The 26,646-nt window shown below is 51.4% G+C and overlaps 1 protein-coding gene across 9 annotated transcripts in view; it reads right to left on the minus strand.

The window, feature by feature from the left end:
* The window catches only part of ANKRD11 (ankyrin repeat domain containing 11), a 118,015-nt gene that overhangs the window by 58,182 nt on the left and 33,187 nt on the right, over window positions 1-26,646 (minus strand). For all 9 annotated transcript variants that reach the window (XM_069552693.1, XM_069552698.1, XM_069552696.1 and 6 more), the window contains exon 2: window positions 9,038-9,119. The gene's annotated coding sequence lies outside the window, so the exon portion shown is untranslated. The remainder of the gene's footprint in view (window positions 1-9,037; window positions 9,120-26,646) is intronic.

The raw sequence follows: 26,646 nt of genomic DNA on the forward strand, positions 1-26,646 counted from the left end.
ACGTGACCCTTTAATACGTGTGTGAGAAGAAGTAAAACATGAACATACACAAAATCTGAGCACCTCTCTCCAGGAAGCGCCGGCTTTCTGTCTCCCTGGTGGTAGCTGGTGCGCAAGGCCGTGTGGACGGAGGAGACTGGAGCAGGGACACGGGCCTGTCTGTTGGTTCTCCTCCCCCTGACACGCGGGAGGGCCTGTGCCCCGGGCAGGCAGGACCGGGCCTGCGTGCTTCCTGCTCAGCAGACTGACCAGCACCCCTGTGCAGACCCGGCACTCAGTACTCTGAGGGTCAGGATGCAAGGGTCCAGAATCTCGTCATTTTCAGACAGGGATGAAGGCCTTGCAGTGAAGCTGCAGAACAGGGGTGGATGGACGGCCCCTGAGCTGGCTATCCGAACCACCGGGCAGACCTGCTTCAGAACAGGGCTCAGGCCCCGAGCATCAATCCCACTGCTGAGTCTGGGAGCAGAGCCCACTCTCGAAAATGCAGTGTGGGTTGAGTCTGGAGAACGGCAGCACGCAAATGGCTACAGACCTCATGACTCTACATGTTTCAGCCCAGGCTAAATACTGCTCGTCTAGTCTCTGAAAGGAAAATTCAGTGGTATGGCCCAAAGCACATTGACTGGACAGGCACATAGGCTCCCTTGGGCCCAGTGAGGGGCCCTGCACCACCTTTGGACTGGGGTGCGTGCCCTCAGACCCTGGAGACCAGGGCCTGGGCCATCCTTCTCCCTGTTGCCCATCACCGGCTTTGCACTGTTGGGGGGATGGCTTCCCTGAGACCCATCTCAGGAGTCCCCTGGACGCAGGGCGGCAGTGTTCTGGAGCAACATCCCGCACAGGCCAGGGCTCTCAGAAATGGAGGACAGCATAGGACAAGTGTCCAGGTGGCAACGCCCCCTTTTCCAAGCAGTTCACAGAGAGGTCAGAACTGAGTTCAGAGGTCAGCAGTGGGCTTTGTTTACTGTACTTCCCATCCGAGAAGACCAGAGAGACAATAAAGTGATCCAAGATGCCTTTCAGTAGGTGAATGGGAAAATAAACTGCGGAACATCTAGACGGTGGGCTATTATTATTATTCAGCACTAAAAAAAGAAAAAGAAAAATGAGCTATCAAGCCTTGAAAGGACACTGAGGCCCCTTAAATGCACGTTACTAAGTGGTAGGAGCCAACCTGAGAAGGCGGTATGAGCCCGACCACAGGATGCTCTGGAGAAGGCAAGAGTGCAGATGGGAGGTGGGGGGAGCCACCGCAGCACACACGGAGCCGCCAGCACCCAGAGGGAGGCCGGACGCAGCCTGCAGCCCCTGGGGACGCCAAGTCTGTGCAGCATCATATCAACCGCAGGCGCCTGGTGGCACAGAGGATAGGAATCCGCCTGCCAATGCAAGAGGCATGGCCAGGAAGATCCCACACGCCACGGGGCAGCTTAGCCCGTGCCCACAGCGACAGCCTGCACTGCAGAGGCCGCACTCCGCACACCGCAGCTAGAGAGGACTCCCCTCCCACTGCAGCCAGAGCAAGCCCGAGCAGCAGCGGGCAGTGCAGCCAAAAATAAATAAAATTTTAATAAATAAATACACAGATCAATCCCTCCTCTAGGGTGAGTGAGTGGGTGCTGAGTGTGTATGGGAAATCTCTACACCTTGCTGGTTTGATTCTGTTGTGAACCTAAAAAAGAGGAACAGAGCGCCGGGCTTCCGTTAGAGAGGTAGCCCAACAGGCTGGTCCGGGCCCCCTGCCGCCAGCCCAGCCTCCCGTCTCACCTGCTCCCCAACCAGTGCCCAGGCTATGCCCTCCTCAGGCTCAAGGGGCCCCTCTGGGAGGGCAGACAGGGTATACAACTCCATCTTTGGCCAAGGTGACAAATGATCAGGTCAGGAACGAGGACGCCGGCAGCAGTGTGGGATCAGCCACCCCAGCAGGGCCCCAGGCACTGCCCTTCCACACAGGCAGCCATGCACCCCCAAGGGCCGACAGCTGGGCAGTCTCCACCTGCCACCCTCTCAGGGGGCTGCAGATGCCGCTGACTCCTCCTGCAGAGGCCACTGGCCTGGGGACATGAACCAAGGCTCACTTAAGCCTCAGGACAAAGAGCGAAAGGTTCAGAGTGAACAGAACAGCAGCTTCTTCCCTGGACAAGAAATGGACCACGACGGCAGGCATGGGGCCTCTCAACAGAGCTCTGCCGTCAGCCTAGTGCGGGGGCCTGGCCCTGTCTGCCCCGCGCCCAGGCCTCGCCCTGCACTGCGCACTGTCCAGACACGTGACCCCTGCGCCAGGGCTGAGCACTGCGTGACGGCCCAAGACACCACCCCCGCCACAGACACACACACACACACACAGCACCCCCCGACCACAGACACCCCACACACACCACCAACCCACAATACACACACACACACACACACACACACAAACTCCCCACCACCACAGACACACACACACACCACAAACCCACCATACACATACACACACACACACCTCCCCAACACCACAGACACATACACACAACTCCCCACCACCAGACACACACACACACCACAAACCTACACACACACAACTCCCCACCACACACACACACACACAGAGCACCCCCCACCAGACATCACACACACACACACACACATACACACACACACACAGAGCACCCCCCACCAGACATCCCACACACACCACAAACCCACACATACACACACACACCACCATCACGGACACCCACACACACACCACAAACCCCACACACACACACACAACTCCCCACCACCACACATACACACACAGCACCCCCCCACCAGACACCCCACACACACACCACAAACCCACACATACATACACAGACACACACACAGCACCCCCCACCACAGACACACCCACAGATACCACAAACCCACACATACACACACACACAGCACCCCCCCACCACAGACATCCCCACACACACACCACAAACCCACACATACATACATACACACAGCATCCCCCACCAGACACCCACACACACCACAAACCCACACGTACATACAAATACACACAGAGAGCACTCCCACCACAGACACCCCACACACCACAAACCCACACCCCCACCAAACACACACACACAGCACCCCACCACCACAGACATCCCACACACACAAACCCACACACATACATACACAGACACAGCACCCCACCACCAGATACCCCACAAACACACCACAAATATACACACAGAGCACCCCCACCACAGACACACCCTACACACCACAAACCCACACATACATACACACAGCACCCCCCACCAGAGACATCCCCACACACACACCACAAACCCACACACAACACATCCCACCACAGACACCCCACACACACACACCACAAACCCACACATACATACATACACACAGCACCCCTCAACAGACACCCCCCACACACACACACACAGACAACACACACAGTACCCCCCCACCACAGACACATCCACACACACCACAAACCCACACATACACACACACACACAGCACCTCACCACCACAGACACCCCACACACCACAAACCCACACATACAAACACACAGAGCACCCCCCACCACAAACCCACACCCCCACCAAACACACACACACAGACAGCACCCCCCCACCACAGATACCCCCCCACATACAAACCCACACATACATACACACAGCACCCCACCACATATCCCCCACCACAGATATGCCACACACCCACCACAAACACACACACACACAGCACCCCACCACCACATATCGCCCACCACAGACATGCCACACAGCCATCACAAACCCACACCCACTCCCACCACACACACTGTGGCACAATCATGGCACAAGTGTAAAGAGGGGCCCCTGCATTCACTCCCTGCCCCTTCCCTGAAGGCAGACACCTGCATGGTGACCTCTCCTTAGTGTAACAAGGACTCCACGACGCACTCAGTTTGCTGCTGATAGCTATGGAACCTTGGAAATCCTACTATTCAGCATCTTTGAGGCCTACAGCCTTATGATAAAAATGTGGGGAATGGGGAAGAAATACACAAGTGAAGGTGTCTGGACAGTCGGTGCCGCTCACAGCCCTTTGGGGTTCCTAGAAGAGCAGGAACCCTCCCACATTAGCCTTGGGAGATGGAGACCCCACCCAGAGACCTGAAGAACACTGTCACCAGATGGAGGATGCCAGGGAGATGTTCTGTGGAGACTCAAACACAAAGAAAACAGATTTTTTTTCTTCTAAAAAAAAAAGTGAAGCATTAGCTAAAGGAGATTAGAGGAGCTTACACATCTGATCATAGCTTTTCCCACAGAAAATGCCCACAACAGGGTTTCTCCAGCTGTGCCCCGCCACCCAGGCAGGGCTGCAAACCTGTTCTTCCCCCTGACCCATCCATGCCATAGGCCTCAAGCCAAGACAGCATGCGACATGCTAGCTGTGGGGCTGGGCTACAGCATAGCTGACTCCACAGGCTTCAGCACCCGTTTCACACAGACTCCAGAGACCCACACATACACAGACACAGGGCAGGAACCCACTGTCCTTCTGCAGCTCAGGCTTCCAGCGGCTCCTCCCTACGTCCGCCGCTCTGCCTGAGGCCAAGATGAAAACACGCAGAGGTGCCAGGCGCAGGGGAGGTGAGCTAGACAGTAAACTTTTCAAAAGAACAGAAAAATTAAAAAAGTAAAAAATCCTTGCCCAAAAAGTTAACAAGAACAAATTTTAAACCCAGGCTGACACTAACTAGGAGATGGAGAAAATGGACAAGGAGGAGGTTCCTGGAGGAGGCTGGGAGTGGACAGCCAGCTGGGAACCGGATGCAGATGCACTGCCCACAAGACCCACCCACCCAGACAGCCGAGCCCTCCAAGGTGCTCAAGGGCCCCAGGCTTACTTCTGATAAACCACCCATTCACAAAAGGTCCACAGAGTCCGAGGTGGTAAGTGCCACGTGACTTCCCGAGAGCTGGTTCCCACCCGCTCCTTCCTCCCAGCACTCCGGCCCCGCCCCAGGGCCTCTGCCTGGACAGAAGCAGGGAGCGGGCAGGTGCTGAGACAGCGGGCGCAAGAGCACTGCCTGCCCCGCCTTCCTGATGGCAACCCGGGGGCCCACGCTGCCCTCGGCCACAGCCCTGCACTGCTGCTGGCTCTGCTCTGCTTCCCTTCCTCGCCTCCTGGTCAGCCCTCAGTCCACCTGCAGCACCCCCAGCAGGCTATTCTGCGGATCAAACACAACATCCTCACCCTCAGAACACAGCACACCAAGAACCTCACCACCATCCCTTTTCTTGACGCTAAGAATACCCAAATCCCTATTCCCCAGGGGCAACACAAATGTCTGGCTTCTCTGGTGGCTCAGTGGTAAAGAATTCTCCTGCCAATGCAGGAGACACGGGTTCGATCCCTGGGTCAGGAAGATCCCCTGGAGAAGGGAATGACAACCCACTCCAGTATTCTTGCCTGCAGAATCCCATGGACAGAGGAGCCTGGTGGGCTACAGTCCAAAGAGTCACAAAGAGATACAACTGAGCAACTAAACAACAACACAAGTGACGATCAAGGCACCAGTTCCATGACATACAAGCACTACTATGTACAGAACTGATAGCTCTCGGAAACTCTATCAATACTCTGTAATGATCTACATGGAAACAGAATCTAAAAAAGAGTGGGAACATGTATATGTATAACTGAGCCACTCTGCTGTACGGCAGAAACTAACACAACACTGTACATCAACTAGATACCAACAAAAATTAATTTTTTAAAAAGGCATCTATTCTAGAGTGAACATGGTCCAGCCACAAAGGCGCCTCCCCACCTCCGCCCACACCCTCCTCCCTACCTCTGTCTGGTCAGCCCCCAGACAGCCCACCAGCCCACCAGCCCACAGCACCTCCACCACCGTACCCAACCTCCTCCTCCCACTGAGGTCCAAGTGGGCTCAGGAATGGCCTCAGAAACATAGGCCTGCAGAAACCTCAGCAGCCTCACAGAGCCCAGTCCTGAGGGGTGGCAGGAAGGAGGAGGGACTCCATGCTGGCCCATAGGCCAGTTCAGCTTGGGTTTCACAGAAGCTGTGCAGCTCTGCTCTGAGGCAGACGCAGGCCATCTCTTCACCCTCTAACATAACACTTAGAGGAAATCCCTTTAGTCAGCTTTTAAAATCTGATGGCATCAAAAAATAAAACAGGGAGTTCCCTGGTGGTCCCTGGTGGTTAGGACTTCACACTCACTGCCGAAGCCCGGGTTCAAGCCCTGGTCGGGGAACTCAGATTCCACAAGTGACACAGTAGGTCAAATAAATATAAATAAATACAAAGAACACTGGTTCCGTGAGAATCCCTGTTACTAACAATGGAAGGAAAATGACTGCAATATTATAAGCACCAGATGAGCTGCTACTAACAGCCCACAAGCCCTTCCAGCTCCTTCCTGCCCAGCACAGCTGTGGAACCAGAGTCCTGAGGCCGCTGCAACCAGAAATACCCAGAGGAACTAGAGTGCAAGCTGGGCCCAGACACCCTGTTCCTCTCACTTGCCTGCTTCCCAAACCCTCTCCTTGGCCACACGAGTCTTCCCAGCACCTCAAACGTCTTGGTGTAAGAGAACCAATGTTCTACTGACCACCAAGACCTGTGGTAGGCAAGAGTGAGAACTTTTCTGGGAAAGCATGTAAACACAATGGCCAACTTTTATATGAACAAAAGCACGTGATTAATAAAACCTAATTTAAATGACATCTAATATTCCATACTTTGTATGTATTTTAAGAGAACCTAGAGCGGCCAGAACTCTAAAATCATAATAAAAAGTTATTATGCTCAAAACTCTAGAATACATAAGTTTTACTGGTATAATTAGCTATGCATATTTCTTTGAGAAAGAGGCAAAAGTGTGCTTTATTATCTATTTTTAAATCCTGACAAATATCTCTGTTAAACAGGCAAATGTATTATTAGCACAGGCTCTATCAGCTTCTCACCAACTGCAAATCCACCCGCCACGGCCCTGCAGCCAAGGTCCCTCGCATGTGCTGTGATGTCAAGGGCCACAGCCTCCAGTGGCCGAATGCTGCTCAGGTGCGGGCAGGGTCAGTGACTGTAACACAGCATGACCTTCAAACCATGTGATCCAAAAAAAAACCACTTGCAAATCCAATCAGCCCGCCCTGTCATGGACCCCAGAGCCACAGTCACTACAGACCAGCCCAGAGTCTATCCAAACTGGGCCCTAAAGGACACCCGGGAGGGACACGAGCACAGATAGAAACACGTAGGGTCTTTAACAAGCCCACCCCTGTTGGAAAAGGTGACCTCAGACGGGACCTCAGTGGTTCACATTCCACCTTATGTAGTCAGAATAAAAATTAAGAACAATGGATGATATGAATAACAATGAAAAAGCATTACAAAGCCTGTAAAATTATTGTGTTTTTAAACTTGTGCCTTCAGATGCCAGGAAAGGTCATGGAATGTAGACCCCTCTACCCGTATTCACACCCACAGTCACACCCTTATCTCTATCCCATCCAAACAGTGGATTTCTGAAGACAATTATAATCAGTATTGACTGAATATTTATGGTTCACAAAAGTGATCAACAGCATCAGATACCCTGGATTACCTGTGTGATGTACTGTCAAAATGACAACCCTTCCATCTCAGACAGTCCAAACGGGAACACGCCCATTGCTCGAAATCCACCACAGCCATCAGGCCAGCCCCGGAACCTGTCAGCAGCCTGGCTGGTAAATTGTTTTCTTTTCATCAAGGATCACCAAATGCTTACTAATTACCTCATTTAGGCAGCATCTTGTTTTTTCTTGTCATAAATCAAGTCTCCAAACAAAGGCCAGGCTCAAGCCTGCAGGTGTGGGTGGGCCTGGCTCCTCTCTGCCTCCCGCCCCGGGGCAGAGGCTCTGAGTGGCTGCCCTGGCGTCCAAGACAGCCCATGACAGCCCATGAAAGCATGGGCTCATCCTGGAAGACCGCCCTGGGGGCCCCCCCCCGGGTACAACAGAGCCCACCACACCCCCACCCCGCACCACCCACCGGTGGGCCAGCTGCTCTCCCATTCCAGACCACCCTGCAAACTAAGAGTTCTCCATCACACTCAACTCCATTTCCAAGGAAACACTTCCATCATCAGGGAGGCCGGCCTGGTGCATCTCTAAGTGGCCGCACACAGGACCGCTGAGGAACCGTTGGGTCCGTGGGGTTGAGCAGCAGGAAAGGCTTCTTCCCTGTCTGCTGGAAACAGCACAAAACGCAAAGAATACTCTCTGGGGCTATTGGTTTAAAACCCTAATACCTGGCCAAGGTATGAAACATTTAAAGGAGCCTACAGTTTTCTTTCCAACTGTTATCAATCCACAGATCAGAAGACATGAGCAACTGCCCCTGGGACATGTCCCCCTAAGGGAGGAGGACTCTGTCCTAAAGCAGAGTGTCCAGCCAGGTTGAGGCTGCACCAGGACTCCCAGGAGAAGGCAAGCTCAAGGCAACCTGGCCAAGAGCCCACCCCACACCTACCAACCACACACGCAGGCCTCAAACCTGAGGAAATCCACGCGTGCCTACTCGCCGGCCCGCACACAGAGCAGCACGGGCACCCCGCTTCCCAGCAGAGGGGTGACAACAGACAGCAGGGGTGACAGCAGAGAGGCTCAGGTGGTGTAGGCACGACAGGCACAGAGCACCAGACAGGAGAAGCGAGCGTGCCCCTGGGGACGGAGCCACTAAGACAGAAAGCTGGTAAGAAGTCAGCTTTCTGCACAGACCAGGCTGCCCGGTGTCTTCATGTGTCCACAGGCCTCCTCTCCCTGGCACACCAGGGAAGCTGCCTACTGACCCACAGGGCTCACCACCACCCTGCAGCCCCTTGTTTCCCTGAAATCCAAGACAAAACCCAGACACTGAGACAAAACTCTATCAAGCCCAAGAAAACCAGCAAGGAGACGTAAGAATGACTTTAATACTTCTTTTTACAAACCAATGAAAACAATACAAACTTGAGAGAGAGCGGGTGCAATAAAATTCTTACCGAGTCCATCGCTGAAAGCTGTGGCTGATGACTGTAAATTAAATCCAACAGAGGCGTGTCCCAGAGCAGCGGTGAGGAGATTCTGAAACAAGAGGATCCAGTGAGCGCCTATAAATACTAATTTCCCCTCAGTTCTTTTCATGTCGCCTCTCTCTGTGTGGACCACACCATGGCCCTTCCTTCACTTTGGGTCACTCCGACAACCCCTAGGTTTTAGGGTGTCTGGCTGTACAGGAGAGGCGCTCACGCCCGGGACTCAGGGAGGGCACCCCAAGCAGACACCTCTGTCTGGATTCTGCTCCTGGACAGCAGTGCTCAGAAAGGCCAGTTGAGGAGAGAACACCAGAATGGGCCAGTCATTCTCCCCAGAGCAGGCACCTGAGGCCCGGGGCCCTGGAAGGGCCACCCGCAGACGTTTTCCTTTCAGGAGTTTGACAGTAAGCCTTTGCCAGAGTTACAGATTTTGTAGCTTCTACAGACTCACTGTCACACTGAAGAGTAAAATCTGAACTCACCCTTCGCTGACAAAACCCGCACGCCAGCCGCGCCTGCCCCTCAGACGGGCCAGTCCCACCACACCGTCCCCTCCCCACTCCCTCCCTCCACCTCCCCAGGGACCTGCCCACAAGGCAAAGGACCATGATTCAGACCAAATGAGCTCCCAGGACCCAAGGTCAGAAACGTGCCTCTAGGTCCAGCTCAGGAGAAGCCAGAGGGCCTGGGCGACCAGCATGTGTCATCAATGTCACTAAGAAATATCACACAGAGGGGCCTCGTGGGCAGGCCAGCCACAGGCAAACAGCCCCCTTACTCATAAGTAAGCTGCAGCTACACATATCAACAGAAGCGACTCTCAAAAATCTTATCCATGAATGGAAAAATGTCTTGGAGGGATATACTGAATATATCTGGGTCTTTCAAAAGCACATGAAACTTGAGACTTCCCTGGCAGTTCTGTGGCTATCTACCTGCCAATGCAGAGTGCACAGGTTTGAGCCCTGGTCTGGGATGATTTCACATGCTGCGGGGCAAGCAGGCCCATGTGCCCCCACTGCTGAAGCCTGCCCGCTCGAGAACAGGTGCTCTGCGATGAGAAGCCACCGCAACGAGAAGCCTGTGTGCCCCAACGAAGAGCAGCCACTCCCCACCACATCCAGAGGAAGCCCCCACACTGCAACAAAGACCCAGCAAAGCCAAAAATAAAATAGTAATAAAACATGTAGGTACATGAAATAATACATATGATCCATCATGTATTCATTCAAAACTAGGAGTTTAAAGGTACAGAGACAACTAAAAACATCTCTTCATTCATCAAATATTTTTACATCAAAACACAGCAATTTCAACTATTTGAAAGTAAACTCAAAGTCTAGTATCAAAAAAAGAGCAAATGGCACCATATATGATCTTCCAAAATGACTATTTTAAAAAAAAAAAACAGATTTTATTGAGAAGCCTCTCCAAAGACCTATGCCAGAAATCAAATCAACGGACGCTGTGGCCTGGCCATATGAATGCGCGACACTGCCGGTGGGAAGCGGAGGTGACACTGCAGGGTCACAGCAACACTGCTCTCCCAAGAGAGCTGTGTGGTCTCAGGAATACACAAACCCGGTTTCCACAGACCCATCAAGCACCCTCCCGTCTTCACACACACCAGTGCTGCCGTGTCAGGATGGGGCTCGCAGACAGGAAGCGGGCACGGCCGGCGGGACAAGCGCTCGTGGACAGTGGACTCCCAAGGTCTGCACGTGAGCTACACGTGTGTGTATACAGCTGGGTCAGGACTTTTTTGTCCTTCTGTTGCTGGCACAGGATTTCTGAAGCTGACATTAAGCACAAGGACTAGAAAAGCAGCTTCCAACCACATCTCGGTTTTCCTGAAAAGCACAAGCTGCTCACTAAGCATCTCGATTTTCCTATAAAGACAGTAACAGGATAACACAGTGTTTATGATGAAGTTGACACCTGCTGCTGCTGCTGCTGCTAAGTCGCTTCAGTCGTGTCCAACTCTGCGACCCCATACACGGCGGCCTACCAGGCTCCGCCATCCCTGGGATTCTCCAGGCAAGAGTACTGGAGTGGGGTGCCATTGCCTTCTCCGGAAGTCGACACCTAGAATACTGCAAATAACAATACTATTCAGTCTCTGAAACCAGCACACTGTCACTTGGGACACACCACCCTCCACCACCCTGGGCACTTCCTGGGCCTAGGGTGCTAAGCGCCCCACACCCCTTCCACACAACAAGCCACACAGAACATGGTCACTCAGACATCAGAGACACACTGGAGACCCTGACCACCAAGACGGGAGACAGCTTTCCTGGGGATCCAAGTCAGGAAACAGACTACCAGTGTTTAGCTCCCAGCAAACTCAGAATTCCCAGTCAGCACCCTGCGCTCCACAGAGAGGACACTGTCACCTGCCGTGGCCGGGGGCACTGGCACCTGGCCCTAGAGACACCTGGTCTCAGGAGCCAGGGCTGCGGCCGTGACACTTGCGTCCAGAATCACAGCCCACTGCAGCCTCTCTGCTCACAGCACTCCTGCTCCTGTGGGCCCGCCAGGGGCAATCAGACCAGCCCTCTGGTAGACCCCATTCCCGATCTCCAGCTCAGAGCTCCCCACTGAACACACAAAGCTCACCACACGAGAGACAGGCCACATCACACATACGTACAGATGAGCCCCAAGGTAATTATGACTGTATTTCCTGCCCTGGTTCGGGGCACTCCTGTCTAGAAGATCCTCCAAGTCCAAACCTGCTGTGCCCAGCTCATGACCAAAACCCAGACAGAAGCCTGGAGTCATCCAGCTCCAAACCTGTGCTCTCTCAGCCCCCAGCAGCCGGCCAGACTCCTGACTCAGCAGCCCCAGTGCTCCCCCACTCGTGTCATCACAACTCCCACCACGCTGCTGAGAAGGGGACGCGCCATGTCTGGTTTACCCCTACACACCCCACTCCACCCACAGGAGTCACTGGGCTCTCGAGGGGTGGATTCAAGTCCAAACTTCAGACGCCACCCTGGTGACGCACATGCGTATCCGCACACATGTACCTGCACACACGTACACACACAGAGAGAGCAAAGGAGCTCCCACTTTCCTGCTCGGAGGGCGGGTTCTCACTGCAGGCACCCCGCTAAAGGTGAGTGCCCCAGGGACACAGGCACCCCGGCAACTCCAGACTGCTTCCAGTTTCTGGGAGACACCCCGTTTTCCTCACAGGAGACGCCTCCCCTCCACTCCCGTGTCCCGGGGCTGTTCTCCAGGCCCGCTCTCTGGTTCTCCGTCAGGTGGCCATCATGCTGGAGGACAACTGTTGTACTCAACTCCAGGGCTGCACACCGCATCCTGGGCACCAGCAGGCACAGCATGAGGCCCAGCGTTGGCCTCAGAGCAGAGAACACAACTGACCCCTGGGAGAGCGGGTGCAGAGAGGAGGCCACTTCCCAGGGTCACAGTCAAGTGCCCAGCTCCAGACCTCCGAGCATCCGTGCCCTTCCAATCCACCCAGCTCCCAAGCACCCTTTGACCCAAGTGAAAATTCACCCCAAATACATGTGGTTAATGGACAAAATTAATCAGAGGTAAAAACACAGTAAGGATGCCCTCCCCGGCCAGCGCGTCCCTCTAGCCCAGCCAAGCAATGGTGCCCGGTGGGCTCCTGAGCAGCTCTTGAGGGTCACAGGCCCAGCATGCCATCTCCCAGAGAGCGGGGGCTGCCTTGCCTCCAAATCAGCGCATGTCCAGAAACGAAGATCCATAGTCTCCTTTCCGGACCCACCAATTCCAAGAGCTGCGAGCGCCCTTGCTGCACACACCTGCACACTGTGCTCCTCCTTTGCCTCGCTCCCGCCACAAAGCTTTCAAACCAGACCACATTATCAAATGCAGAACAAGGTGTATAACAAGGTGTGTTCACCAGCCCCAGTCAAGCCAGTTAAGTGCTCAGACTGGAAGCACTCCCTCAGCCTGCAGAGGCTGGGTGAGGAAACAGCCGCGTGACACACACATGCGCTCTTCTTTAACCACAGAAACCGGGCCAGTGACACAGACAGGACACTGGCCTCCAAGTCTCCGGCTCCCACCAGGAATTTAAGACCCCACCGCCACCCAGGACTTTCCACGCTCCAGGTGGAAACAAGTGGCTCGGAAGAAACAACAGGCTGCTCAGAAGACATGCCCTTGTATTTCAAAGACTTCAATCTCGAGTGATTTGTTCCCGGAACATTCCCATCCCGGAAGATGCTTCAGATTAAGTGTGTCTGGGGGTGAGTAGTGCAAAACTGTTTTAATATTTCCCAAGCAAATCTAATAAATAAGCACTGCTCTAGTCCCATTTGCCTACCCACACCCCTAAATACAAAACCTTGAGAATCCTTACCATTCTCACCCTCCAAATAAGTTGGAGAGGGTTGGTTTGAGATGGAAGACCACAGAAATGAGAGGGTTCCATGGAAGTCACTGGAGCAGGACTAGCTTCACGCTCAGAGGGGACCCAAAGTCCCATCTGTCCTCACAAGGACATAGGGACACCAGCTACCGGTCCACTGACCATGCTCCAGCCCAGCTGCCTGGCCACCAAACGAAAGCCTACCCAACAGCCTGACACAATACCTGCCAAGACACACGTCTCCTGGGTCCAAAATCTGCTCTGAGGGGCAGGACCCAAGCCTTCCTAATAAAGCGAAGAGTGTGGGCCAGCTAGGCCACGCCACTCATAGGAAGTCAGGGCTCAAGTCAAGATTGTCTTTGGACTACCAGTGATCTAATGTGTCCTGAGTGATCTGTGCTGTGATCCTGGGCATGAGAGGGGTCCCCACCCTGAAGACTACACAAACACACAATCACAGCAACAGCACCCTGAAATGCCTCGTGCAAAGGGCTACACGGTGGGGTGCAGCCTAACCTGCAGGTGTGTGCCTAAGTGTGGTGACCGGCCTGCTGGGAGCCTGACGCCCACCCACCAGCCCTCAGCCGCAGTTGCCCTGCCTGCACAAACAAACGTGCTTTCAACTTGTCAAGTCAAGGAAGGAGAGATCTTCCTCTTTTAAATTTCTATGTTTAATGTGCTGGTGCTGCACTTCATTTCTAAACCACCTTAAATTTCCAGAAGACACTCTGTTGCAATGACAGTGCTAGACTGTTAAGAGTGACAAGCACGTCAGCCGACAGGTTCTGCCGCCAAGCAAGGAGACGCCCACCGGTGCACATGCGTCCCCTCCGCCCAGTCTCCCAGGAGACCCCTCAAGCAAAGAGTCTCCATTCTGAAAAGTGAGTAAATTCTTCTTCTATTAAAACATTAAAATCCAAATTTCTTTCCTGGCAAATGACCCTCAGCAGGAAGAGAAACTCCCGTAGAAAAGACACACTGTTTCCCAATAGCAAGTATTACTAGGAAATCTCAAACCCTGGGTGTGAGAAGAGAACAAAGCAGAACGATCATTCAGCAAGAATAATGCAACTCAGACCAAAACGCACAAGAGCATCAGGGCAGCCCTTGCCTCCTGGAGCCACTGTCTACTTCCTTTAGACTTAAATACATCGACAACACACTGTAAGACACGTGCAAACAAAACATTCTGACTGCATACTTTTCTCTTTTTTATTATTTTTTAAAATAACTTTATGCATTTGTTTCTGGCTATGCTGAGTCTTCGAGGCTTTCTCTAGTCTCAGCGAGCGGGGGCTCCTCTTCACTGTGGTGCGCAGGCTCCTCGCTGTGGTCGGGGTTTCCCTCACCGCAGAGCACAGCTCCTAGGGCACACAGGCTCGGCAGCTGCGGCTCCCAGGCTCCGGAGCACAGCTCACTCGTCGTGGCATGTGGGCTCAGCTGCTCCGCAGTATGTGGAATCTTCCAGGGATTGAACCCGTGTCTCTTGCACTGACAGGCGAATTCTTTACCACTAAGCCACCAGGGAAGCCCTAACTACATATTTTTCAATAATTATAATTACGAGAGTAAACTAATCAATCATCAGCTGAGACATCTTGAAGTAAGGATCAGGGGCTTCCCTGGTGGCTCAGACGGTGAAGAGTCTGCCTGAAATGCAGGAGACCCTGGTTCAACCCCTGGGTCAGAAAGATCTCCTGGAGAAGGGAATGGCACCCTACTCCAGTATTCTTGTCTGGAGAATTCCATGGGCAGAGAGGCCTGGTAGGCTACAGTCCATGGGGGTCGCAAAGACCTGGACATGACTAAGTGATTAACACTTTCACTTTTCAATATTTTTGAAAAATAAAAAATATTAGTAACATTTAGCCCTTAGATGGACTGACCCGCTTACCCCAAGTTAGTGAAATTCTGAAATTAATATACATTTATCAATGGTATCTTTAAAGATATGGGAGAGGGCCTCACAACTCAGCACAAACTGTCCCCAATCTCGTAAAAGCTGACAAGAAAGGAGAATTATGAAGAAAAACCATACTCACCCAAACCTAACCTGACATGTATGCTACCATTTTCAGAAAAATGACATTAGCACTAAGTTAGATTCCTGAGAAGAGGCCCACAATGAAAACACAGGACAGGTCTCTCAGTAAAGTAACGCCAATTTATAAGCTGTGAGGGGACGGGACACGGCTCTCACTCCAAGAGTCAAAAACGGCCCTCACAGGGCTTCCCTGGCGGCTCAGTGGTGATGGGCTCGCCCGCCAATGCGGGAGACGTGGGCTGGATTCCTGGTGCGGGAACACCCCACATGCTGTGGAGAGCTAAGCCCGTGCACCACGAGCACTGAGCCTGTGCTCCAGGGCCGGGAGCCGCAGCCACTGAAGCCTGCGTGGCCCAGAGCGCGTGCTCCACAAGCAGAGACGCCAGCGCAGTGAGGAGCCTCGCGCCACAACCAGAGAGCAGCCCCACTCACTGCAGCCAGAGGAAAGCCCGCCCAGCAACAAAGACCCAGCACAGCCAACAAATGAACAAATGAATAACCTTAAAAAAAGACACTTATGTATTCTATGACTGAGAATACAAGACAGAAGTCACACAAAGTCTTCAATATGCACCAAAAACAGAGCACTGTCTGCCTCGGTGCCTGTGCTCGTCCCAGCAGCAGGCAGGCCACAGTGAGGCCCTGCCCCTCGGGCCTCCTTCCCAGAGGGCTGCACACCTCCACTGACTCTGCCGTCACAGAGCTTGCACCTGGGCACAGCTCTCCTGCCCCTGATGCATCTGTGAGTGCCAGCTTACCACCTTCACAAGCAGCCAGGTTAATTTCCTGAAGATCAATGTGGGGCCATGCATGCAAGCTCAGATCAGTGTCAGTGGCGTCTAATGGCCGTTGTTAAAATTCTGACCATGCCCCTGTACTGGCAGTGACCCTGGGTACATTCTAACAGCCTGTGTCATTCTTAAGTTTTCTCATCTGTAGAAAAAGAAAAATTCCTGGATACAAAATACAGATGAACACACAGAAGCCAGTTGCATTTCAAGACATCAGCACAGTTAGAACCTACGATGAAAAACGGTACAGTGTCACCAGGACAGACAAGGCGACCAATGGGACGCACACAAGCTCCACCACCACGTGGGCACACACAGGGAGACCCCATTCATGACAGCAAGCACTCCAGATCAGCAGGCAAAGGTCCACTCATGGATGAAGCTGTGAGCAGTCAGCTCGTGCACAGACATCAGTCTGGGACAGAGTACAGGCTCAACCATAAACAGCAGAAGTACAACAACATTGTCAGACGGTACAGAAAGCTATGTCTATGTCCTTGGGGCAGGGAGATTTTCTTAACTAAGAATGACGGGTCATGATTCACATTTTGGAAGACACTGTGCTAGAGAATCTCGCACAGATCCTTCAAAATAAAAGGACTCAATCTCAAGCATCAAATGTAACTACATCCTTCTGATCACCTCACAGGTAACTATCATGACAGAGCATCACCTTCATCCACGGCAGATGTTGTTCAAAATGCACATAGGTGCGCAACAACAACAAAACTCTTACCCTTCCTACTTAGCACTAAAGGGTGAGTAAGTTCCACTCTCTCTGGTAAAAACAAAAGATTTCTGAAAGATGGACAATATTTAGGTAAAAGCAGCTCTATGTATGAATCATGAGCACAATTATACTGGGTTAGCCAAAAAGTTCACTCTGTTTTTTCCATAAGATGGCTCTCTCCAGTAGTGCTTAGATGTCTTTAACTTGATTCAAAACAATTTTGTTAGATTATATTGTGACAGCTGTCACATCAGCACACATTTTCTAAAAACTCAAAAATGGTGAATTTTTGTGTGCGCATTTTAATACTGAATATGGAAAAAAAGAAACATTTTCAGTAATTATGCTTTACTATTTCAAGAAAGGTAAAATCACAACTGAAATGCAAAGAAAAGATTTGTGCTGTATATGAACAAACGTGTCGAAAGGGGTTTGCAAAGTTTCATGCTAGAGGTTTCTCCCTGGACGATTCTCCAGAGTCAGGCAGACGAGTTGAAGCTGGCAGCGATCAAAATCAAGATATTAACTGGGAACAATCAACGTTGCATTACGAGGGAGAGAGCCGACACACTTAAAATATCCAAATCAAGCAGTGAAAATCATTTGCACCATCTAGATTGTGCTCATCACTTTGATGTTAAGGTTCCACATAAAGTTAAGCAAAAAGAAAAAAAAAGTATTGACCGTATTCCCGCGTGCAATTCTCTTCTTAAACGTAAACAAAAATGTTCCAATTTTAAAACAAATTGTGACAGGCAATGAAAAGTGGATACTGCACAATAATGTGGAACAGAAGAGATCTCAGGGCAAGCAGAATGAACCACCACTAACCTCACCAAAGGCCGGTGGTGGTGTGCATACAGCAGGACTGGAAGGGAGTCCTCTATTATGAGCTCCTTCTGGAAAACCAAATGATTAATTCAATAATGTTCCCAATCACACCAACTGAAGCAGCACTCCACGAAAAGCAGCCAGAATTAGCCAATAGAAAACACACAATCTTCCATCAGGATACACAAGAATGCATGTTTCTTTGATGACCAGGCAGTAACTGTTACAGCTTGGTTGGGAAGTTCTGATACATCTGCCATAGTCAGCAGACATTGCACCTTCAGATTTCCATTTACTTGAATCTTTATAAAGTTCTCTTAATGGAAAAAATTTCAATTCCCTGGAAGACTGCAAAAGGCATCAGAAACAGTTCTTTGCTCAAAAAGATAAAAAGCTTTGGGAAGACAGATTTTTATGAAATTACCTGAAAAATGGCAGAAGGTAGTGGAACAAAACAGTGAATACATCGTTCAATAAAGTTCTTGGTGAAAATGAAAAATGTATCTTATTCTTACTTTAAAACTGAAAGAATTTTTGGCCAACCCAATATGTGACCTCTAAATGTGTAACACAAAGTTAATGGTTTTACTTCTAAGAAAGCAGAATCATACCCTTTTAGTGCTAAAAACTGCATCAAAAGGAAAAACAAGTGACAACGGTCTCCATGTAAAACAGTGATGAAGGGGTGTGAGTGAGGGGATTCCCTGCAGTCCAGTAGTTAGGACTGGGCACTCCACTGCCAGGGGCCCGCGCTCAGCCCTGCTCAGGAGGGAACCAAGATCCCACAAGCTGCCCAGTGTCTGGGCTGCTGCTGGCCTGAGTTCACATTAACACGATTATTAAATTACTACTAGTAAAAATTTTGTGGGGGATGGTGTGTGTAAGAAAATTGATCTAAAATGCAAAGCAATATTCAAGATGAAGTTGAAACACACAGGACAGACCTCAGGACTGAGGCCTGTGAAAATGGCCACGCTGTCCACAAAGGAACACTGGTCCCACACCAACAGCCTCATGAGCCATATGCAGCTCCACAGGCAAACCCAGCCCAGCCCAGCGTCCACTCCACGTGTTCACACACAGACCCCGGGCAGGCTGAGCAGTCACCGCAGCAGAGGTCAGTTGGGTTTGGACCCATGGCCTGCCTGAAGCAAAGGGCTCTGCAGCACCAAGGCCCACACCCTCTGCTTGTCCTTGGTTTAGGAGCTGAGTCACGCCCACCTTTTCCACTCTGTGATCTGTGACTCTGCTCTCAGAAGAAGAGCTGCAGAGGGATTCACTGCAAGTTCTGAAACACACAGTGCCCTCGCTTCCAGCTCTGCACTCTGTCTACTACATCACTCTCCCTGCCTCTTTTTCCTCTCCGGTCTTCAAGGGGACAATGGAACAATTCACACCACAGGCGTCCTCCAAAGAGCCCAGGGTGCTGCAGCTCAACAATGGACAGTTAACACACACATCGGGATAAAATGTCTATGGTCCCAGCGGAGGGGCGCATGGGAACCAGAGCATTAAGAGAGACAAGCCCAACCAAGGGTCCAGAAAAGTACAACCCAAATAGCCAAAGGGCTGAAGCCCTGGAGAGGGCTGTGGGCCAGAAAGAGGGACACCCACTCTGGGGGCTGCAAGTCCTGCTGGCACCTCCTCCACTGTCCCCACAGCACTGCACATGTGCTCAAACTCTCTGGGAGTAAGTCTGAAAATATTTAAGTGAATTTTCATTTTGAAAAGACTGAAGAAATGTACACAACAGTCTATTACAGACTTTTTTTTTTAAATTTTGCAAACCCAGTGTCAGAATATATTATGCTACCCAATAACAAATGCAAAGTCATAAAAAAAATCAATCTTCAAAAGAAGAATGATTTCAAAGATGTGCAAACCTGATTCTAAAAAATTAAACCTACCCTGCATAATTAAACAGAAGCTGCACGTAGCAGTCCACGTAACCCGGTGTTGCCACAGTGACCTCATGGTGCTGGCCAATGACCGCCACTCCTGGAAAGCTACCTTCCCACACCCTCCCTGGATAACTTTAGCACTTTTTTAAAGTCACCAGAAAGTTCAACCTGGCATTGCATTTGTTGGGAGATTTCAAAACAATTTATTCCAGTTTATATAGCTCCTAATTAAAAGTCTGTCAGTTAAAAATGCTTGCTTAGGCAGCAAAATCAAGGTGAACTGTGACTAAAACCCTAGAAATATATTTTTTAGTAAAGTAATAAGCGTTAATTCAATGATCTGTGAAGGATTTAGGTAGGCCTGAACATCCCTCGTGGACACCAAGCACACGCGGACAGGAAAAGGGGTGCAGAAACCGTAAAGGACAGGGTAGGGAGGGGCAGCCGGGCGGACGCAAGTCCTTGGGAGAGGCGGCAGGCCTGGCCTCCTTCCTTCTTACTGGGGCTTCATCTCAACAGTCCACATTCTAACTCTTCAAAACATAATTAAGACTATGTTTTTGGACATAATGAATCTTGTACAAACAAACTTTGGAAACTTCTCAGAAAGCCACCTGTTAACAAGGGACAAAGACTGTTCCTTTTCCTTTCCCTAGAGTTGTGTTCAAAACAGATGCTGAACAAAGACAATTCTAGGGAATTCCCTGGTGGTCCAGTGGTCAGGACTCAGCGCTTTCACTATCAAGGCCTGGGTTCAATCCCTGGTTGGAGGAGAAGATCCCGCAAGCTTGTCTTCATCTCTCTCTCTCTCAATACCTCTAGGTTCTGGGCCAAAACAAATCCATTTTACTGAGCTGGAGTATGTCATTCAGGAGTAGTTTTACACACCCTAACACTGGCTCCCAAAAGATGTCTGTAAACAGCTTGTGGAGAAGCCTGCATCCTTAAGAGGGCAGACTGGGGTTGGTTCAGCCTCTTCCCCAGACCCTCACAGCAGACCCCACTCCCCCAGCAGCAGGAAGGCCTGGGCTCCCAGCTGCCTCTGACCCCGTCACGGCCCCTCAGCCCCGGCCAGCCTCCAAGCGCCACCCTCACTCTCCCAGCTGGCTCGCGGCCACTCTTAGCAGCACTTCACCACAAGAGCCGGTCTCTCTCCCTCTTTCACTAGAAAGATAAATAGGAATTTTTATTCTAGCCAAGAAACCTGTCAAATGTGAAGTATTTGATGCTAGGCCTGTTCTCAGCAAAAACAAACAGGCACCTGCACTCGTGGCATCAGGAGCCCTCCAGTCGGGGGGGGGGGGTGGGGAGGGGTGGGGAGTGATATGAGGAGGAGGCACACTCCCCAGGCAGACGCCCTGCACACCTGGGAGGGTGCCAGCCACACACGTCACCTGCCCACGACACGTGGACACTGTGGGAGCGACACCTTCCCCACCCAGGGCCAACCAGACCTGTTAATCCCTTTCAACAGGTTTTACAAGCAACAGAAATGAATTAAAGACACTGTAGGGACAAGTAAGCAACACCCTCTTATACATGTAAAGAGATACACAAACGGGCCGAATTAAGCAGGGGCACAAAACAATGACCTATGACCAAGGGAGGCTCAGAAGAAAGCACCTTGAGAACAAAGGTCTGTCCCTGGAGGGTGGCAGGAATCAAGCCTGTGCTAACATGCACCTGCGGTGACAGGACACAGCACCTGCCAGGCCGGACAGGCGGCGAGTCTCAGGTCAGGCACACGGCTTCAGTTGGAGCACGCCCAGGCACCAGGGCTGGGGCAAAAGCTGATGGCAAGTTTCAATCAGAAATCAACAATAACTGGCTGAGATGTTCTACCAAGGAAAGTAGTCACATAAGCTCTATTCTCCTGTGTACAACAGTAACAAGACTCAACACAGACAAACAGGGTGTGCCACTTTCAAACAACAACACACCGCACTGCAAGCCTCCACATCAAACAGCAGTGAGCACAGACTTTACCAGCAAGAAAGGCTTTCATGCCCAGAGACGCTCTAGTTATGACTTCCGTCTGAAATGGAACTGAACAGATGGAAAACTGCAAGTGGCTGCTCGCCCAAGATCTGCTGTGCATAAAAGGCTTTCTGCTGGGAAGACTAGCTGAGTGTGAAAACACACTTTCTCAGACAGCCTCCTTTCGGGAGAGAGGTGCAGGAGGGCCAGCTGTCAGCATCAGCCGCTTTACCCACTATGGAGGCCTGGACCTGGGTCCCAGGACTCCATCCATCCCTGGACGGCACCTGAAATCTGACAGATCAAGAGCACCAGCGGAGCGAAGCCAACAACTTCTGTCCACTGCCTCTTCTCCCAGACGTGGGAAGGGACGGAGGCCAATGCACACGGGCCCCCGGGGGGGCTGGCAGCACAGAAGCCCACCTTCCCGGATCCTAACAAACAGAAATCAACCACAAGTACCAACCAAAGACCAGGCAGGGCTCCACCCACAAGGTGCGAGGGGTCCAGCCGGGCAGCAGGGTCTGGAGGCATCCATGGCACCCGCCAGGCATGATCCAGCTCCAAGGCTGGGACCGGCACAGGGCACCCAGGCACAAGCTTCCCGAAGCCCAGATCTCTGCACAGCAGGCCAGAGGCAGCTGCAAACAGCTGACTCGTCCCTGGAAGGTTGAGCCCTGGCTTGAAGTTGCTCATCAAAGGGCATCAGACTGTGTGGAGACGGCGAGGAGCACCACCATCCATCAGACAGCGCAGCGCCCGCTCTGCCTCGAGCACTCCAGCCCCACAACTCTAGCCGGGAGCGCCGCCTCACCACCCCACACGTGTGTACACACACTGGCCAGACTACCGCCCACCCCACCCCCCCACCCCCTGCCCACAGGGGGCACGTCTCCCCACATGTTGAGCGGTGAGAGCAGAGCCTCTTCTGTGGAACACAGAACAGGCAAGGACCCAGGTTTTCAGGACACAGACAAATGTCGGGGAACAACGCTGGGGTCACTGAGGGAAGGACTGCAGGAGAAGGACTCCAGGGCCCCAGGGCCCTAACCAATCCTCAACCCCGCAAACCCAGGATGAGCATGCCAGCTCTCCAGAGCCCAGAGTGCTGCCATTGGAGCCACACCCTACCCCCATGGCACCCCTAACCCCCTCTCCCTGGGACTGGTGCCTGAGCGCCCAGCAATCACCCCACATCCTTCAACTGCCAGGAACACAGGGGAGCGTCATCACAGACGCAGTGACCACACCCTCCTACATCCATCCCTCCTCTGACTTTGATGATATCCTGACAGCCTCAGGTTTTTAAAAACGAAGAACTAGCCTAGCCTAGCATATGTCCTGCAACAAGTAAACAGCAAAGAGAACATGAAGTTTTGCTTTTGAGAAGAATCCACCTAAAACCACTCTCCTGAGGAGCAGTGCCTGCACAGTCTATTTACAGTTCTATTTCCAAGGTAATTTTCAAAGAGCCTCCTAACTGCATTTGTGTAGAATGTAAGAAACGCACACACGATCAGCTCCTAGTTAGATGTGATAATGGACTACCGTGAGGGATAGCCAAGCCCTGTCGGCAGAGGCCCCAAGGGTGCCCGGACCCTGGCAGGGACAGAAGGGGCACCGGAAGCCAGATGTAGAAAAGGTCTCCATCCTTGAAGCTTAGACAAAACTCCTGAGTGTCAAGAATATAGAAAAGAAGCCAGGTTTTCCTCAGTGCTCACACCTAAAAGAAGCGTAAGACAAAATCAACCAGGTCAGCAAGTCGCAAGGGGCCCGGAGGTGAGACCATGAAATCCCCAGCAGGAGCCTGGACCCACAGAGGGAGCCCAAGAAGCTTGGCCCAGGCAGGGGCCCCACCCTTGCACTCTGTACCTGCTTAAGGCTTCCAGGAAGCAGAGCTTGGGAAAAGCCCAGCACAAGGCCCGGGCCACAGTTCAGCTGCTGCCAAAGACAGTGCCCTCTCGGCCTGCGCCAGCCCCAGGAGGACACAGCCCGCTGCAGGAGTGACACGCAAGTGCAGGCCGCGGTGTCCACACCGTGTGGGGCCCATTCTCCAGGCCTCCAGGCCTCAGGATCCCCTCACAAGTCCCATATGTGGCCCAGGCGCTCCTGCTTCTCCCCAACTTGTTCAGTCGCTCAGGCGTATCCCTCTTTGCAATCCCGTGGACTGTAGCCTGCAGGCTCCTGTGTCCATGGGATACTCCAGACAAGAACATTGGAGTGTGTTGCCATTTCCTACTCCAGGGGATCTTCCCAACCCAAGGATCGAACCCACATCTCTGGCATCTCCTGCATTGGCAGGCAGGTTCTTTACCACTGAGCCACCAAATAAGCCTGCCCAGAATGACTATTTATGTACTTTAATAGAAATTCAAGTATATCTTCACATCTTCTTCCTGGAGTTCCTTTCTTAGACACAAAAAATTATTAGAAGGGAAAAATTAAAATATTTGAACTACACCAGAATATAACTAAATTCTGCCCCCAGAAAAGTCCCAGAAAATCCCAAAGCAAGTCTCAATTATACAGCACACAGCCAACTGCCCCAAGTCCCACTGGATGTTGCATTATGCACGAAAAAGCAGAAACAAATACAAGTCAGAAGCCACCCACAGCTCCAGTCACAGAGCGGAAGCCAACTTACAAAGGGCTCCCCACTGCTAGCGATACCTGGGCACTTGTGACTCCTCCACATGCCATGTTAAGAACAAAGGCCACAGGCCAGAACCCTAACACCCTGGACCAACCAGGTGGGGGACTCTCACTTTACTTCCGCCTTTGCTAAAAGATGGCTCAGCAAAGAACTCCCTCAAGAAGAGGCTGCAAAGGGCCCAGCACCCAAGGAAGCGTATGCATGGTCATTTCCCATGGCCTCTGGGTCCTGGGAGCCACCAGGCAGGGGTGGGAGGACCACAGGGCACGGGAGGTCTCCGCAGGGACCCGGCTCCCTGCAAGCAGGGGTCGCTGCCCAGCACCTGTGGGGAGATACCTGTGAAGGGAAGAGAGGCACACAGGTACCATGACTAAAAAAAAAAAAAAAAAATCCTGTTTTTAATGCTATCCTGGGAAACTTCTGTATTCTTTCCTCAGATTCCAAATGAACGTCCAGCAATTCAAGAAGTGAAGAGATGCTCACAATGTAATAAGAGAAAAAAAGAGAAGACTATATGTCTCAGTGTACAAAGGCCTCTAACCTTCACTCACATTCCTAACTGCATTTCAGCATATATACACACCTATTCTCACAGGCCCAGGACAGGCACTCAGCCTCCACAGGAAGACACAACCCACCCAGCCACCCTCCCACCTCCTCCCTCCCTGTGATGGGGCCACACATGTGCATGGCCAGTCTGTGCTGCACATTTACCAACTGGAGGAGGGAATTTCTCCATTTTTGTAAAGAAGTAAATAAAAACTGAAGACTCTGACAAGGAGTCTATTTTTTCCTTGGGCTCCAAATTACTGCAGATGGTGACTGCAGCCATGAAATTAAAAGATGCTTGCTCCTTAAAAGAAAAACTATGAAAAACCTAGACAGCACATTAAAAAGCAGAGACATTACTTTGCTGACAAAGGTCCATTTAGTCAAAGCTATGGTTTTTCCAGTAGTCATGTATGGATGTGAGAGTTAGACCATAAAGAAAGCTGAACACTGAAGAATTGATGCTTTTGAACTGTGGTGCTGGAGAAGACTCTTGAGAGTCCCTTGGACTGCCAAGGAGATCCAACCTGTCAATCCTAAAGGAAATCAGTCCTGAATATTCACTGGAAGGACTGACGCTAAGCTGAAGCTCCAGTACTTTTGGCCACCTGATGCAAACAACTTACTCATTTGAAAAGACCATGATGCTGGGAAAGATTGAAGGTGGGAGGAGAAGGGGACGACAGAGGATGAGATGGTTGGATGGCATCTCTGACTCGATGGATATGAGTTTGAGCAAGCTCTGGGAGTTGGTGATGGACCGGGAAGCCTGGTGCGCTACAGTCCATGGGGTCGCAAAGAGTCAAACACGACTGATCGGCTGAACTGAACTGACACAGAGAGTAAGACAGAGGGGCAACTCCCACAATAACAACCGCTTTCCCAGGGAAGAGGGGCTGCAGGTCAAACCTGTACCTGATGGTGCAGGAGGCCTTGTTCTCCCAGTTAAATGTGACGGATCCATATTTACAGTCACCAAGTTTGGGGGATTTCCTTGGCAGTCCAGTGGTTAACACTCCATGTTAACTGCAGGGGGCAGGGGTTCAATCCCTGGTCAAGGAATTAAGACCCTAGAAGCCATGAGGTGCAGCCAATAAATTAATGAAACAAGTTGCAAGTCCCAAATCGACTCATTTTCATATTTACTGCTGCTGAGTGTCTGTTTATGATCCTACAAAACCCAAATCTTTTCTCATGAGTAACATTCCCAAACTCTTTCTAAAACTTACTACTATGCATGCACTCCTAAATTCCTCATTTCTCTGAATCACCAGGGTCATCTAAATTCTAGCTTTATCTTCCCAGATATCTTCACATTTTATATGACTTCACATATCCCCCAGAAATTAAGTAGGTATGTTCTCCATCAGCCATCAACATGTCACACCCCTGGAGAAAGGGCCAGGAAGTCCGCAAGAGGTCCACTCCTCACAGGACATGTAGCCGTAACCAGAGGAGCCGAGGACTAGCTCTGTGAAGGGCTCTCCTGATTTCTTCCTGTCCCCACCGCTATTCTCATGGTTCAGCAGCAAAGCTGGGTACCTGTGACAGACACCTGGGGCCCACAGAGTCCAAAATAATGACCACCTGGTCCTCTTAGGTCAGACCGCAAGGTTTTACTCCAAGATAAAGTGCGCCTTCATACAAATGAGTAAGGAAGGTGCTTCTGCTGCCTTTAAAGGTGTTTAAGGGCTTGTATATTAATTATCTATAAAGGGAAATCTACAGAAA

This window comes from Ovis canadensis, chromosome 14 (genome assembly GCF_042477335.2).
Source record: "Ovis canadensis isolate MfBH-ARS-UI-01 breed Bighorn chromosome 14, ARS-UI_OviCan_v2, whole genome shotgun sequence".
Lineage (NCBI taxonomy): Eukaryota > Metazoa > Chordata > Mammalia > Artiodactyla > Bovidae > Ovis > Ovis canadensis.